Below are 15,535 nucleotides of genomic sequence, written 5' to 3'. Positions count from 1 at the left end.
AGATATGACCAGAAGTATCATTCTGAATAATACTTCATTATTTTGATATACTTCTAGATACAAGAGATTACAAGAAAGTTATAAAATATATCAGCATGTATGTTTTCATAGTCCATTATTGTTCAGGAAGGAAAATATAGACCGATAAACATGAAGTAGATATGGCAAAACCTACTAAGTAATTATTTTTTGCTCCCTTTTGTTTTCCTTTTTTTTTTTTTTTTTAAATGTGGCAGCACATATCTAGAAACTGTAGGACTGCTCTGCAGAGCAGTTTACAATCTAGACACTGTAAACTGTTCAGCATCTACTTTCCCTTCTATATATGAAAAACATTTAGAAACAATTCAAATAAACATTTACATTTTTTATTTTCAACAGACTTTTCCTACAAATGTTAGTCTGTTTGTAAGCATTTTTCAAATCATTATATTTTCAAGAATCTATTCCTCTTTTTCCAGTTGTACATGAAGCTCAAGGTAGCTATTTTTCAATTTTGTTGCATTTAATTGGGCGATGAAACATAAATTTAGCTTTGCTTGCCTCCCAGATATTTCCTTTCAGTGAGGTTACTTCTGAGAAGCACAGCTGAGTCTTTGAGTACAATACAGTTGAGCCAGATTCAGCACTTCAATCTCCCTAAGCTTCCTGCAAGCTGAGATCGTATTCAGCGTGACCTTTGTGTTCAAATTCTCTGTTATGAAACTTCATGTGTGTTAGGAACTGTGTTCCGATGCACCCACCACAGCTCTGCAGCTGAGTTCAACTCCTCTTAAGCAAAGGATGAAATACTCAGTGTGCGGTCAAATGTGATCAAGATAAATGGGAAAGGCCCACCTGCTTTGTTTCATATCATTGCAAGGACACAGAGCATGACAGATAGTTGAAATATACTTTTGGCTTGGACATTTGCTTTAACTGTTCCCCACTTTTGCAAATTCTAGGACTAGATGCCTAAAGAGACAGGCAGTGCCAAGTCCCAACCCAACATGCAACATCTTCAATATTGATACCAAGATTTCAATGTCATGGCTCTCTCCCACAAATGTCAATTGGATAGCCACAATACCCGGACCTTAAAATGAGCTGCAGAGCACAAATATCAGTCTGACGTGCAGTACAAAAATAAGAAGCATGAGCTTGACAGGAAAACCATTCAAGAAGCAGACAACAAATAAAAGATGATGAGGTGACCATTTTCTTCTGACAGGAGACATGAACTAACAGCTTATAATAAGCAAAATAAGCTAGCTAGCTAGAAAAAACATTCAAATAAAATATAATGCAGGAGATTGCATTTTTATGCTAAATTTACATGTATAAGAAATCTTTTATACATTTTTTTCAAAAATTATCAGTGGCTATATAACTTATTCACACTGACCCAACTGCTATTGACAAGCAGACATTTCAATCCCATTCTACATACTCTATTCACTATACTACACAAAACCAAGTTAACTGTTTATGTCTTACAGCCTTTTTCTCTCTCTCTGTTGGACAATTCCTAAATTTTCCTAGTGCTATTGACATCAAATTCTTCCAATTCATCACTGAGTCTGAAGCTTTGTATTGCAACACTGTGCAAAGTGATATGGGAATCAGTAACAAAAAAAATCTATACATGCAGAAATTGCATCAGAGGTAAACAGGTAAGCTATGAGGAAAGGAATTGGATTTAAAAATTTAACAATGAGCTAAGCTGTGCATATTTTAATTTTGGTTGTGCTTATTCAGAGCTGTTGGCACGTTCAGAAAATTAAAATCCTGTATTTTGGAACAGAAAAGACTTTTCATTACAGTGACCTAGTTTACAGAATTTCTAGCTACAAATTTCTATCAAACAGACTCTGTTGCAGAAACATGTTGCAGAAACAAATTCATTTATATTAAATTCATATTTAATTAATTTATATTAAATATAAATTCATGCAGAATCAAATTCAGATCACGTAAGTACCAGCAACTATTTGTGACTTCGTTAAGACATATTTAACTTTTCCTAGAATAAATATACAAGTCCATATTTCATTCTCATCAACAATTCCTCTGTTACATTTAAAAGACTCATACAAGCCAGAAAGCATTATGGCAACATTTTGTAAGCAAAGTGTTGCTACTCTACTACACAACATAATGCTACTGCTAGTACACTTAGAAAAATACTCCAGCACAGCCTTTGTCTATAAGACACAGCTGATGGAGTTTCAGGCGACTAGTGCAAGAACTCATAACCACTATCCTGAAAGCTCCATGTACAGAATAGATTACACTGTAGCAGCAGTTCCAGTTTTTAGCAGTTCCAGATTACAGTGCAGCAGTTCCACAGCTGCAGTTGTGATGAGGTGTTTTTTCCCAGTTGCTACAGGTATTTAATCAAATAAAGTAAATTCTCACAAGTGCTTGTTAAAAGCCAAGAATGCTTTTGAAATGCGGCTGCAATAAAAAGTACGTAACTCTGAGGAGAACCTAAAGAACAGCAAGAATCACTCACTAGGAAAGTGAATAAAAGAATAAGAGGATTCAGGTTCTAAATACTTCAATGATTAAAATAGCTATCCTTGACTATTGCTAAAATATGACCTACTGCATTTAATTCCAGGGATTGAATGACCCCTTTTTTTCCTGCACACATTCCACCAATGTGCACGTGCTCCCCATCCCTACCTCCTATTTGATCACTCCTATCAGATCATGCAGTTAGCTGAACAGAACATGTTTTATCTGAAGAAACTATTAGATCAAATGAAAACATTCAGTTAAATAGCCATCACATTGTATTGCCAACATATTTCACAGTCTCAAACTTACACTAAAAAAGATCAACAACTTCCACACAGTGCAGATGAAATTCTCGAGCTGCCCAGTTATATGTTTCTCCATAGAATTTTAACAGATGGGAATCTCAGTGGAGAATGTCTCAGTTTTAGAAGAAAGTTTCCCAAGTGCTGACTGAGCAAACGGCAACTTGATTCTTGCCAGAACTTCACATTGAAGAAAATATGTTTAAAATACTGAAAAATAAAAGTAGAAGAAGGTGTTTCCAATGTGGATGAAAATTTTTAGAAAGTTGATTTTACTCAATATTTTGATATAAATTTGGCATAAAAAACTGTTCACATAATTTCATAAGAATTGAAAGTACAGGCTTCTCATATAATCAGACAGGTCTTTCAGCAAAACATCTCTCTGTTGCACTACGATTGCACTGGTAAGATGATGAAAACAAATGTCTATAGTAGATCTTGAGACAAATTTGGGAGAGTGGAAATATTTGAAACTTCGGGGTCTCCATGCTGCAGCTCAAATCAAGCGTCTATTCCCAGAGTCACCATCCACGCAGTCTTTATGTAAAAAAGACAATTTATTAAGACAGGAAAAAGAGACAGCATTGAGTATTTATTTCCAAGGTTTTTTTTGTTTGTTTGTTTTTTCAGATAGCTCTAATTGTTTTGAGTATTTTGAAGACAGGAATGTGTTAATTAATGTCTACTATAAATATGGTAATTCAAGAACCTTGGGTAGGAAGGGTAACGTAAAACACTTGCTCACAGCTAGAAAGTTCCACTTTCCAAAGCCTAAATAAAACTGATTAGGAAAGGCAGCTTTGGTTTGCAAAGAAGGAATAATAAAAAAATACTTTCTCTTTAAATCTTCATTAGTGGTACAAACAATTCCTGCTAAGTTCACTCACCTAGACTGTGGGAGAATCCTAAATACTGAATATTAAAAAGCTTCAATAAGCATAGATATTACCCATCATATTACTTAGAGAGTATGCCACCTTAAACGATATACGTGAGCTGGATTAACAGTTGATACCACAGGGAACAAAAGGGGTGAAAAAAAATAAACTTTTGATAGCAGAAAACATTTTTGCATGCATTGAGTTGATGTGGAGCTCACCTAGGGTTTTGGGAAGTACTCCAGTCCTATATCAGTGAATGACAGTAAAAATTTCTCTATATTACATCAATAATCCACACTCAGTGGATCAGTAATAAACAGCAATTTCACAAATACAGTTGTTAATTATACCTCTTCCTCTGAGAAAGTATTGTTTTTATTAACACTAATATTCCTAATAATCGCTTCTGCCATAGCCCACTACTCTTCTGTCCATATCTAGACACTAGCTAATAAATCTGCAAGCTAAGAGTGCTTGGCTTGTTTGTCTCCATCCTCCAATATATCCAAAAAAAAAAAAAAAAAAAGACTGGATAAAACATCCGAAATTATGAGAGTCACTAGAATCACTGAAAAAAGTTGTTTTGTTTTTCCAATGACATACTACAGTATGTAGAGTTTCTAGTACCACTTAAGGATACTTTTAGGAATTAGTACAAAGACTTGCACAGGCACACAATAAGCACAACAAAGTGGAATATGAAAAGTAATGACAGAACAAACAACTCACTTTTAATTTATGGAAACAAAATTATAGTGGTATTTTTCTTTTATTATTTATAATGTTTCTTAGCACCCCAGAAACCAGAATGTTGAATAATATTCTGTAGAAGCATCAGCAGTCAGCAATAAAACCTAAGCCTCCTGAATCCTGACATAATACATTATCAATAGGACCACACTGCTTCTCATTATGTGTCAAAATGGTGCATAGCAGTTTAACATTCAGAAAAAGAAAAGAAACAACTGCTTTTCTAATGCAGTATCAATTAGACAGTGACATGGTGACATTGTCCTTGCACTCTGAAAAAAAAAAAATCAGCAATAATAACTCAGTGGCAGACAGGTTCTCAAGCACTGCATTATGTTATCAACTTCAGACCAAGCTGCATCTCTAACAATGTAGTTCCACAGTGTGTGTTCCATTTCTATCCAGAACTACAAGCCCAGCCCTTTCCTCAAAGCCTAATCCATATTAAACTATACAAACCAAGAAAAAGGGACATTAACAAAAAAAAAGGACTAGATGGTCAGAAATTACACTGAGCAACCCTGATTAGACAGTGACAACGTTCTCACATGTATAGGTCCTCATCCTCTAAAACACTGAAACGAGGTAACTTCATATGGTCAGTTAGACCTAATGCTGATTTTTATCAGTTGAATCTTAGACATTTGCATGATTTGCTTCTCATTTCCTCACGTATTTTGTGAACTCCACATGCATTCAATGATGTATATCAGAAGTCTACTAATTAGTATTTAAATTGTTTACCTTTAAGACAGTAAAGTACTAACTAGTTCTGAAACTAATGGTAATAAGATTGATTTGTTGTATGTTACCCTTTTGATCAACAAGTCAAAGACAGGCTTACTATGCATGCAGCTCTAAATGGTATATTTAAATATCTTTTCTGTTGTAGAGTATTTGTCATGTCACGTCTTTGCCATTGAATGTGGCTTTATTTTGCTTTATATTGTCTAACCATATTTTTCCTTCCTTCTCTGATTTTGCCTTCGGTATGCCAAGATATCTAATTTTTTATACAATATATTCAATTTCCACATAATACTGATTTGAAATAGTTTACCTGTATTTCTATGAGATCTAGATGTTTTTCACCCTTGGTCACATAAAGGGGGTTATTCAACTCTATGCCACTCAAGTGCAAAAGGTTACTGTGCAAGGGAAAAAATGCCTACTGAGTCTTTTATTCAGATGCTAAAGAATATGCCTACTCCTTTGAAATGTGTGGCCATGCTCTTCCCTCTAATCCTTGTAGATCAGGACTAAGGAACTAAAGGGAAGCTCTACAAAGAGCAAAAGGGCTGCACTTGCTCTTGGTTTAAGTTGGAAGCTGGAGTGTTTAATTCTTCTTTCCATCTATTTCTTTATTAAAAAAAAATACAGTTTTTTAAATAATTCCCACTTCTCCTTTATACAGAACATAATTTTATGTTCAGCTAAACTCTTGTAGAAGTCCTTCTATTGAAAAGAAGATGTTATAACCTTTCATATGAGAATTTTATAGGGCTTATATTCTAATGGTAATCATTTAAAAATAAAAATAACTAACAATTGTATATCTGCATAATTAGAATTTTAACTGTAGTAAACTTTCCTCACCTTTCCTTACAGTGAGCTCACAGACAGGAGGTCTGAGTATTGACTGAATTACAGTTTTCTTGTTAAGTCACTTGACTGACTCTCTCTTGATCCACAGGTCTACCACAGAGTTAGCTTCTAAGAAGACTTCCTAACTTACTCCAGGTAAAAGCCATCAGGTGTAACTCAGATTTTTTTTATTATTATTTTTTAAGTGCTTTCAGCTGATTTTTGCTTGAAGCAAATAGAAAGTGTTCAGACAGAGAAAGGCAAGGACAGCTCACTACCCCCTGTTATTCTAGAAGCAGAGCTAAATACAAAAGTTGTCTGCTCTTGACCTTCTGAAATATTAGATAATGAGGTGCTTATCTCCATTCACTGTGTGAAACACTATATTTTCAATCATTCCTTTGAAAACTTCTCCCTGAAACCTGACTCCATTTCTCCCCATAATAATTTCATGGTAATAGGCTTTCCTCTTTGTACTTTTTGTTAGCATAAAATTATATGATAAGCATGAAGTGGTCAGATGCAGTGATGATGAAGGTAGTTTTAATACGTAAGTAATGGGGATGGATTTTACAGCCTGTATTTGGGATAATGCATATGTGCGAGCACAAGCCATTCACATTTTCATAAATCCTCATGTAAACGAGACCTTTCAGCCATTGCCGTTATACCTACCACAGCAGTAAAATCCCTTAGTCTAGGCCTGCTGTGCTACAGAAACCACAACATACAGTTAAGAAGCTTAGGCAGAGACCTTAAAAAGCAAAGGAAAAACAGTAATTTGAAATTCTGTATCATTTTTCACTCTAAATTCAGACTACAGAGAAAATCTAGAAAACCACCTTACCAAAACAGTCTCAAGAAAGGATGGTGCCTCCGAGTGACAAAGGACTGGGCTACATTATTCATCATTGAATCTTGTTTAGACTGTCGGACAAGCACAGAAATAAAAGAGTTTTATTAGCTAAGTCAACTGATCTCAATTAAATTTTCTTGCATGCAAAATACATGAGAGATGATATCTAAGCTGACTCATTTAAAAATATTTTACCTTCTCAAAACAATGGAGAATATTTCTAGTAAAGCAGCAAAATTTTAGTAAGACATTTTATGCTGCATAATTTAATTTGCTGTATTGAAGTGGCAGCTGTCACTAAATAAGATATGGAAATCAAATGCAATGTGCTGAATGAGGACTCATAAGTTGTACTTAAAAGTTATACATTTTTTACACTTGTAAGATGCTGTAAGACTATTATTCAATTTTGTAAAAGACACTGAGCACAACCTCTGATATGCTGAACCTTCAGAATCCAGACTAGAGGAGGCAAGCACCCGACAGCCCCTTCAGCTTGTAACAGGAGCCAATTACAAGAGGAAATCAAAGAGTTATGTAAAATAATCCTGACAGAATGAAAGAAGATTTCTGTTTCAATGCAATGACAGATCAGGATTAATAAATAAATAAATGAATAAGTCATTTCTAGATACCGCGAAGGCCTGTAACTGAAGGTTGATATTAGAAACTGTAAATACTTCATGCTTCCCCCCTGAAATCTGACAAACAGTATCCTACTAGGTAAGATGGCACTCATGGAAGCAGTGTAGAATCAAGAGGTGAAAATAAGCAATTGTATACACTTGGCACTTGAGATGCCTCACCATAAAGGGAAAGTGATGGGCCTGGCGAGGATTAAGTTATGAAGTTAAATTTCTTCATATCAGCCTGTATGGTACCTTGTTTTGTATTTGTGGCTAGGGCAGAGTTGATAACACACCAGCATTTTGGGTATGCCTGAGCAGTGCTTACACAGCACCAAGGCTGTCTTTCTTCCCCACACGCTCAAAGCAAGTGGGCTGGGGATGCACAAGAAGCTAAGAGGGGACATCACCTGGATGGCTGACCCAAACTGACAAAAGGCATCTTCCATGCCATATGACGTCCTCTGCCCCGTGCCGGACACGGCAGGTTCCAGCCAGCTCCAATGGCCCCAGCAGGGCATAGCTGGGCCTAGCAGCCGTAGGGGAAACCATGGAGACCCCACACTAGCTCAGGGCACAGTGTAATGAGGAAGGAGGGGCAGAGAGTGGCTCTTAGGGACTGACCCCAGCCCGCTGTGCTGCTCGGCAGTAGCGGGTGGAGGGGTGGGAAATGAAGGGGTGAGGTTGGGCCTGGGAAGAAGGCAGGGTAGCAGGGAAGCTGTTTTACTTTTGATGTTGTTTCTTGCTACCTGAAACTACTTAATTGTCAGTAAGTGAAATTAATTTTCCTAAGGTTGAGCCTGTTTAGCCTATTATGGTAACTGGTGTATGATCTCCCTGTTTTTATCTTGACCCATGAGCTTTTCCATCCTGTTTTCTTGCCCGTCCTGTTGAGGAGGGGCAGCAAGAGAGAGGCTGCATGGGCCTCAGGCAGCCTGCCATGGATCTGGCAGCTGGCTGAGATCAACCCAACAACAAACAGATGTCTGCAGATTATGAAATTTGAGAATAAAATAGTCCTGAATATTGTTAAATGCTTAACTGCTATATAACAAGAGAGTGTAATGGGTGACCAGCACTCCACAGAGAATAAAACACAGCAACATATAGCATATAGCAAATAGCAGAGGTCCTGTACAGAAAATAAAAAATAAAATAACATAATTAAAGATCCACATTCTTTTTCTTTATGGATGCTATTCAGGTGCTTTCCTTTAATTCCTCTTTGTGTAACTTAACTAACTCATGTCCTACTGCAGTAGTGTAACTTGCAATCTGATCTATAGTATGCTCTTTGCATAGTATATTTGTTGATATTCTCCCTAAATCTGTTCCGTAAAGTATGTTATTTAGTTGCATGTATCACTCCAATCAAGTGACTCATGCTCTCTCTGGGTATCAGGAGCACATTGTTCATAGGCAGAATGGTATAAAGTTATCTATTGTGTATATAGATGTTTGTCTTCAATTCAGTAATCAAGACAGACAGGCAGTTACCTTCATTCAGGCTGTGTCCAAGTATCATTTCAAGTACGCCATCTCACTGCACTGCACTTGTAGAATACAACATTGCTGCAATAAACTACTCCAAAATCTCAACAGAATAACATTTAGAAGTTGGTAATTCACTTCAACCAGAGTAAATCTATAACTTTAACCATATAAGACTCAGCTAAATGCTTTTAATATTTCTTCCTGTGCAAAATAGTGGTGCAGATTAAAAAACGATTTCATGCTTAGCTTTTTTCCTCATTTAGCTTAACTGAAATATCTTGTTTCTTACCAAGGATTTTCTCTTATGTCATTATTCCTATGGTAATTTAACCCTAATGCAAACATATTAGCTTCTTTCTTTCATCAGCTGAAAATACCATCTGTGAAATAAACATTTTTTTTTTTTGACCATTAGTTCGTTTACTACATTTGATCTTGGCTTTTCTTTTAAATACAAAATCCTCATCTCTTAATGACTCTTCAACAGCAGGGGGAGCTTTCAGCATGCTTAGAACTCCACTGTGATTTTAGTTTATCATTCAGGGAAATGTAACTGAGCTGTATTGCATTATAGCCCGTACAGAATAGATTTTAGAAAGATGAAACGATTTCTGATTGTATTCCCAGGGCAACGCTATACCTAAACTATTACTAAACAAGAAAATAAAAAGCCAACAATAAAAAATAAAACAAACAAAACCCACAACTGCTTACTATCATCTTTTTATCTTTTATCAATGGCAGTTTGTCCTGGCACAGAGGTAAGAGTTTATGTCCATTGAATGACACTATATTATGGCACTTGTCTCATAGCTGCATGCATTCTGCATGTCACAAAGACATTTCAATGCTCAAAAGACATTCCAACATCAGACTTAAACACATAGAACTGAATCTATTTAGGTGTTTATCAACGTGACATAGAAAGGTCAGGACTACATTAATGACTGAAAAACTCTGTTGTTGTTGTGTTTTCTTTGTTTTGTTTTTAAATGCTCACATTCTGATTCTGAATACAGTAAAGATGATTTTCCAAGGCATTTTCCATGGAAATCCACAAATGGAAACATACTTTTTCTTTGTGAAATAAAGTATTTATATATTCATTAATTATTCTCAACTGGACTCTTCCAGCATCAGTACACAAAGATGTACTTTTTATTACTGAACTTCTTTTTTCCTTGTCTCATTAGCATTAGGACATGATATCTTATACAGAAAAGCATAAAGAAGAAAAATCTGAAAGATCAACTTTCATTGATTGTTTGTAATTTGCACTTAGTTGCAGTACAGCAACCATCACACAAGCTAGTAGACTCAAACCCACAGAAGTTGCACCTTTTCTATGTCATTTTTTTGTTTATTTGTGTTAACTAGACTCGTAAGTAAAGTTGGGCACATGCAGCCACAGTATTAGCTCCTGACCTTAGAAACTTTCAGACAAGCTATCTTCTTATTTATTTATTTTTATTTTTATTTTTTCTGCTTGTATTTACTTGGGTGTTTTAGTTACATCTCTGAGGTAATTTCTACTCATTTAATGCAGACTTTAGAAAATATATTGGCTTTATCAGCTTTCTATTTACTTGCATTTCCTTTTGTCTTTAAACAGTAATATTTTCATCTAGCTGCAGGCAGCTTTTTCATAGTATCTTATAATTTTAGGCTCTTGATTTTATTCCTTTTTAGGATGTTGAACAATAACATCTGAGTCCATTCTGAAGTGTTTCAGAAATGACACTTAACATTAGCCAATTCAGAAAATGCAGTCCTTTTCTTTATATCCTCAGCTGACACAACTACTCACAGCTTCATGACTACAGAACAGCTACACAACGTTTATAAGAAGTGAACCTCAAAGGATCACTTCATCATCACTTCAATGAGAAAAGCAAAGACAGAAACTCAGTATTTCTAAAATTCTCAAATTTTACATCGTATTACACTTTCATACCTGTCTTATATAGCCACATCACAAAATTTCAGGTCCTCAGCATAGCCTACTCAAGTTCTTTCCTTTTATGTAAGAATTTACATGTAGTCATGTAACTGCAACCTTCTCACCTCTTTTAGAGACATTTTCTTCCAGATACATCTAAGATACTCTAAACCATCTGACTCTATCACCTCCCTTTGCACGCTATACTGCCTAACCTGTTAAAATACTTGTCTTACCTGCGCTCTGACCTCAACTTTGTCACTAAATTGCATTTCTCCTTCAATTCTAGCTTTCAATTTCAGTATTTCATCTTCTTCATCCAGCCCTTCTTCCACCTTTATTTCTGACTGTAAGTTTTAATTAAGTGTATATCAGTATTAACCATGGAGAAAACACTGTGATTTCTATAGTATGTACATCTCTTTTTCTTATTATTGTAGTGGAATGCATCAACGTCTATTAATAGCTCATATATTCTCTAAGACTGGTGAAGTGATCCTGACTAAGTGCTATGATCTAAATATTAAGTACTTTTTACTCACTACATGGTATTCCTTTCCGTGGTCATTAATACCTGAAGAATTGTAGATTCCTATACCCTAACTACATAGCCAACCTTCTAGTCAATCTTTTTTTTTCTTATCAAATAATATTAAAATAGCTGGCATAGGTTGAACAGTCACATGGAAATACAGAATCGAGATTAACTTTGTTAACAGCTTTTAATGGAACTGAAAGCTGTTTTGCTCTGGCATGCTTCTAAGTTATGTCAAGATCTATATCCCCAAACTACCTTGTCCTGTTTATTCTTTTATTCTGTCTGTTACCTATTCTGTCAGTAACCCCTGCTGACATCACTAGTAATAATTTTTAAAATCCATGTGAAAGCCAAGCCTTTTAATTTTCACTGGAAGCATTCACAGTGATTAGAGAATGAGAATAAATCAAGGAAGTACTCAAAAATAGATCTTCATTACACTTTGTATTTATGAGCAAATTATTTAAATTCTTTGATCTCCCAGTGACTCATCTATAGCAAATGTAATTTTTTTTTTTCTTTTAAGGATTTATGGTTGTCTAAATGAAAAATCTGCAGGAGAAGGAAAGTGTACAGAAGAACATTATTAAACATAATGCAGGCAAAGATCTTCTGTACATGCAAATCTGCAATTCCACTGGATAAAATGAAATTGAAGTATTTATATAGTTATAATGATCAATGACTTAGACTTCCTGACTTCTGCCAGGTCTTTTGAAGTAACTCACCTAAATAAAGATTTTCATTAAGCAACAAACATAAATCAGTTTGTTAAGCTGCTCTTCTAAGATCAGAGAAAGCACAGAATAAATAAAAACAAAATTTTGAAAAAATTAAATGACATCATTTTTTTCTTCTACATGATGCTTAGCACATGAGAATGTATGAGGGTAAAGATCTGTCAATTCATATTATAAAGCACAGGGAACTATAGCAGGGAACACTTTTACCATGCTGACATGACATATATGTTCACTATTTAGGAAGCCATGTACCTAAATTAGATACAACCAGACTAAGACACACATACCATACCTTTATTCAAGGTCAGCGGAAAAGTATGTCAAAATTCATTCACCAACTAATAAGTGTAACAAACACAAAAATGGAGGAGGGACTTTAATGTAGCCAAACGGATACAAATGCATAAGCATAAGCTTCAGAAACACCTATCAAGGTCTCCAAGCACAACAGAGTATAGAACTAATACACAGAAAGCTTACTTAACCACCAAGCATATAAGTAGACTAAGCTAAACTTTGATGCAATTTAAGCAAACCAAGGACATGACATTGGCCTTTCATATCTTCTGTGAACGTTCAAGTGACTAAGTTATTACTGTACCTCAAAAAATCTCATAGTGAAGATTAGAAAAGCTCCTTGTATTTTATCTAGGATTTAGGAAATTAATTTAAGAGCTGCAGAGAAAAATATCATTTCCTACTCTAGTAACAGTCTGGTAGAATCACTTTTGAAAAAAAAGCATTCATAAAGCCAACAATCTCTGCTTTACTTGTCTCCTTTTCATGCCTATGAAATATATAGACTGAAAAGAACTCGCTTTACAAAAAGAAAGCAATTGCTTTTGCACTTAAAGAGAAGGGCTTGTTCTGGGACTTGTAATAGAATTTAAGAGAATGCATTTTTACCTTTACAGAAAAGGCAAGTACTTAACAACAAATGCATTTGGTTGGACCTAAGAGATTTCCTGAATTAATTAACCTCCCATTCTTTAAATTGAGAAATAGAAAATGCAGGATATGACCAAGAGCACAGATGTGTACTAAACTTAGCGAATGAAATGTTCAATATCGAACCGCCTTTCCTTTTAATACTGAAGGTATAGTCATGTAAGTTAAGTTGCCCTGTCAAGTTTTTTCTATTTGTAATCCTTTGGAGACTGTGCTGTAGTAGGGACCAGATAAGCAGAAGATTACCATCTTTTTTTTTTGTGACCAGAACTTCATTGGTTAAGGCTACAAATTGCCTTCTTACAGTCAGAATGAACAGAAACCACTTAGAATTAATAAGAAAATTGTAATACAAACCCAGTTAATGCAGAAGTAAAATCAGGCAAATGGGCTGTTTTCATTCACATACACACACACACACACACAAAAAACAAACATTCTTTCTGAATAAAACATACATAGCTTGTACATTTCCAGCAGACTGGGCCATTATTATAAATTTAAACAGCCCAACAGCACCTAGTACCTCTCCAAGTTTTGTTTTTTTTTTCTGTTGGGTTTCCAAATACCCTGAGTTTGGAGGTACTCCACATTTTTGAAACAGTCTACCTTAGCACTAATCTAGATTAAAAAGAAGATCCCTTACAACTGCATAATCCAGTAGAACCCTTGGGATCCTCTTGACATAAAATGTGGTTTATTGAAAAAATTTCATAGCCGCTTGGAAGGTTATATTCCACCCTCACATGTGGTTGATAAAACAAACAAACACCATATCTTATCTTTATTGGAGTGATCACTGTGATTTTACTCAAGGGCATATATAATTTGACAAAATCTACTGCAGAGTGCCAGGCACTTCTGCATTAATACTTACATTATTTATTCTACTCTTAGATTAAGACAAGGCACAGTATATTATAATAATTAATGGTTACACACTAATTTGGGAAAGGTAAGTAGGGGAGTATAGATTTTCTTTATTGAAAAACCATGGAAAAATGGTATTTTCTTAGCTTACCACTTAGTACAATGTCATTTGCATAAATGGCAATGTCCCGCAGTTTGATAAACATGCTACTAGTCTAGTTTCTCTATGGAAAGAATCTTTTGTTTTGTTTTGTTCTGGCACTTGAAATTGCTGTTGCAGTACTTCTCAGCAGTTTTCAAGGGAGTTGGAATGAAAAAGAAGGAAATGTTACAATGCATACTGACTGAAATTATTCTCTCTAGGCCCATACACCAAGCAACATTATCACATGAAAAAAATAAACACAGAGAACACATTTGATTTCAGTTACTGAACCTAATAATCAAACATTTTCCCTAAGACAATAAACCTAATCACAAGGCAATATTAGCGTGCACAAAGAATTCCAAAAGTATAAAAAAAAGTATTTACTAGAGGTATGCAATTGTAGATGAGAAAAAAATCTAACAGCTTAAGAGTTTTCATAGGTTCTACACTATTCTAACATATAATTTAAAAATGTATTTTTTAAAAAGTCCCTGTGATTAAATAAATTCATTCACAAATTTTGAATGTTACTATTCTCACATTAAAAATCAAATAATCATTCAATTTAGAAAGTGTACTTTAGAATTAGCAATACATGATTTGATTACAGTATGTAATCAAAACTGATATGTTTTCAAAGTGTTTTCACCTCAGTGGGAACAGGACTTTTTGACAGAATGGCACTTTAACAGTACAGTTTTCACCAAATCTGTAACATATGTAAGTGAATTCTGACATGTATGAAAGAAAGTCTGCTAAATGAGTCTATTTAAGTTTTCCTAGTTATATATTCTAACTGCATGTGTGTGCACTTTAGCATTTATCCAACCAGACACAAACATTTTGACACCAAGTTTAGAGATTAAAAACTGGAGCTTAGATGGAGTATACCAAATGCAGGTGATGATCTTCTTGGAGCATTTCTCTCGAAGGGTTGCCAAAATATAGACAGAGAGATGATTTAGAAATGTGTAAAAAAGTAACTGAATATGTTTTCTATATTATTAGTATGTTGAGTAATCTTCAGAAAACACACACTTAGTGAAATGTTTCCACAGCACATGTAATTTGTGTGCTGGAACAGTCTTTAACATGTTGTGACCAACATGAAAACCACACATGATAAAAGTAACCTTTTCATTAAACTGTAAGATTTAATCTGAGGGTAGTATCACGTAATCCAGCCAGCTCCTGTTAGCACCGAAGTGGCAGTAGACATGCTTCTTGGGACATCTTGGGACATGCAAACTTGGCACAGGGGATCTAAGTGGAATTTGTCCATCTGAACATGGACATGCCCAGTAGTTAATTTTCATTCACACACAAACCAGCTGCATAAACCTGAAATAGT

General features: G+C 35.0%; 1 protein-coding gene across 17 annotated transcripts in view; it reads right to left on the bottom strand.

Annotated features, from left to right (window-relative positions):
- The window catches only part of LOC106034895 (uncharacterized), a 570,359-nt gene that overhangs the window by 97,693 nt on the left and 457,131 nt on the right, over positions 1–15,535 (bottom strand). For 14 of the 17 annotated variants that reach the window (XR_010829466.1, XR_010829470.1, XR_010829469.1 and 11 more), the window contains 2 exons: positions 6,870–6,949; positions 2,812–3,014 (listed from right to left, as the gene is read on the bottom strand). The exons of 2 other annotated variants lie outside the window; for them this stretch is intronic. The gene's annotated coding sequence lies outside the window, so the exon portion shown is untranslated. The remainder of the gene's footprint in view (positions 1–2,811; positions 3,015–6,869; positions 6,950–15,535) is intronic. One more of the 17 variants, XR_010829459.1, reaches the window with a different exon arrangement.

Source organism: Anser cygnoides, chromosome 2 (genome assembly GCF_040182565.1).
Source record: "Anser cygnoides isolate HZ-2024a breed goose chromosome 2, Taihu_goose_T2T_genome, whole genome shotgun sequence".
Classification (NCBI taxonomy): domain Eukaryota; kingdom Metazoa; phylum Chordata; class Aves; order Anseriformes; family Anatidae; genus Anser; species Anser cygnoides.
This window is presented reverse-complemented; position numbering and strand designations above follow the sequence as displayed.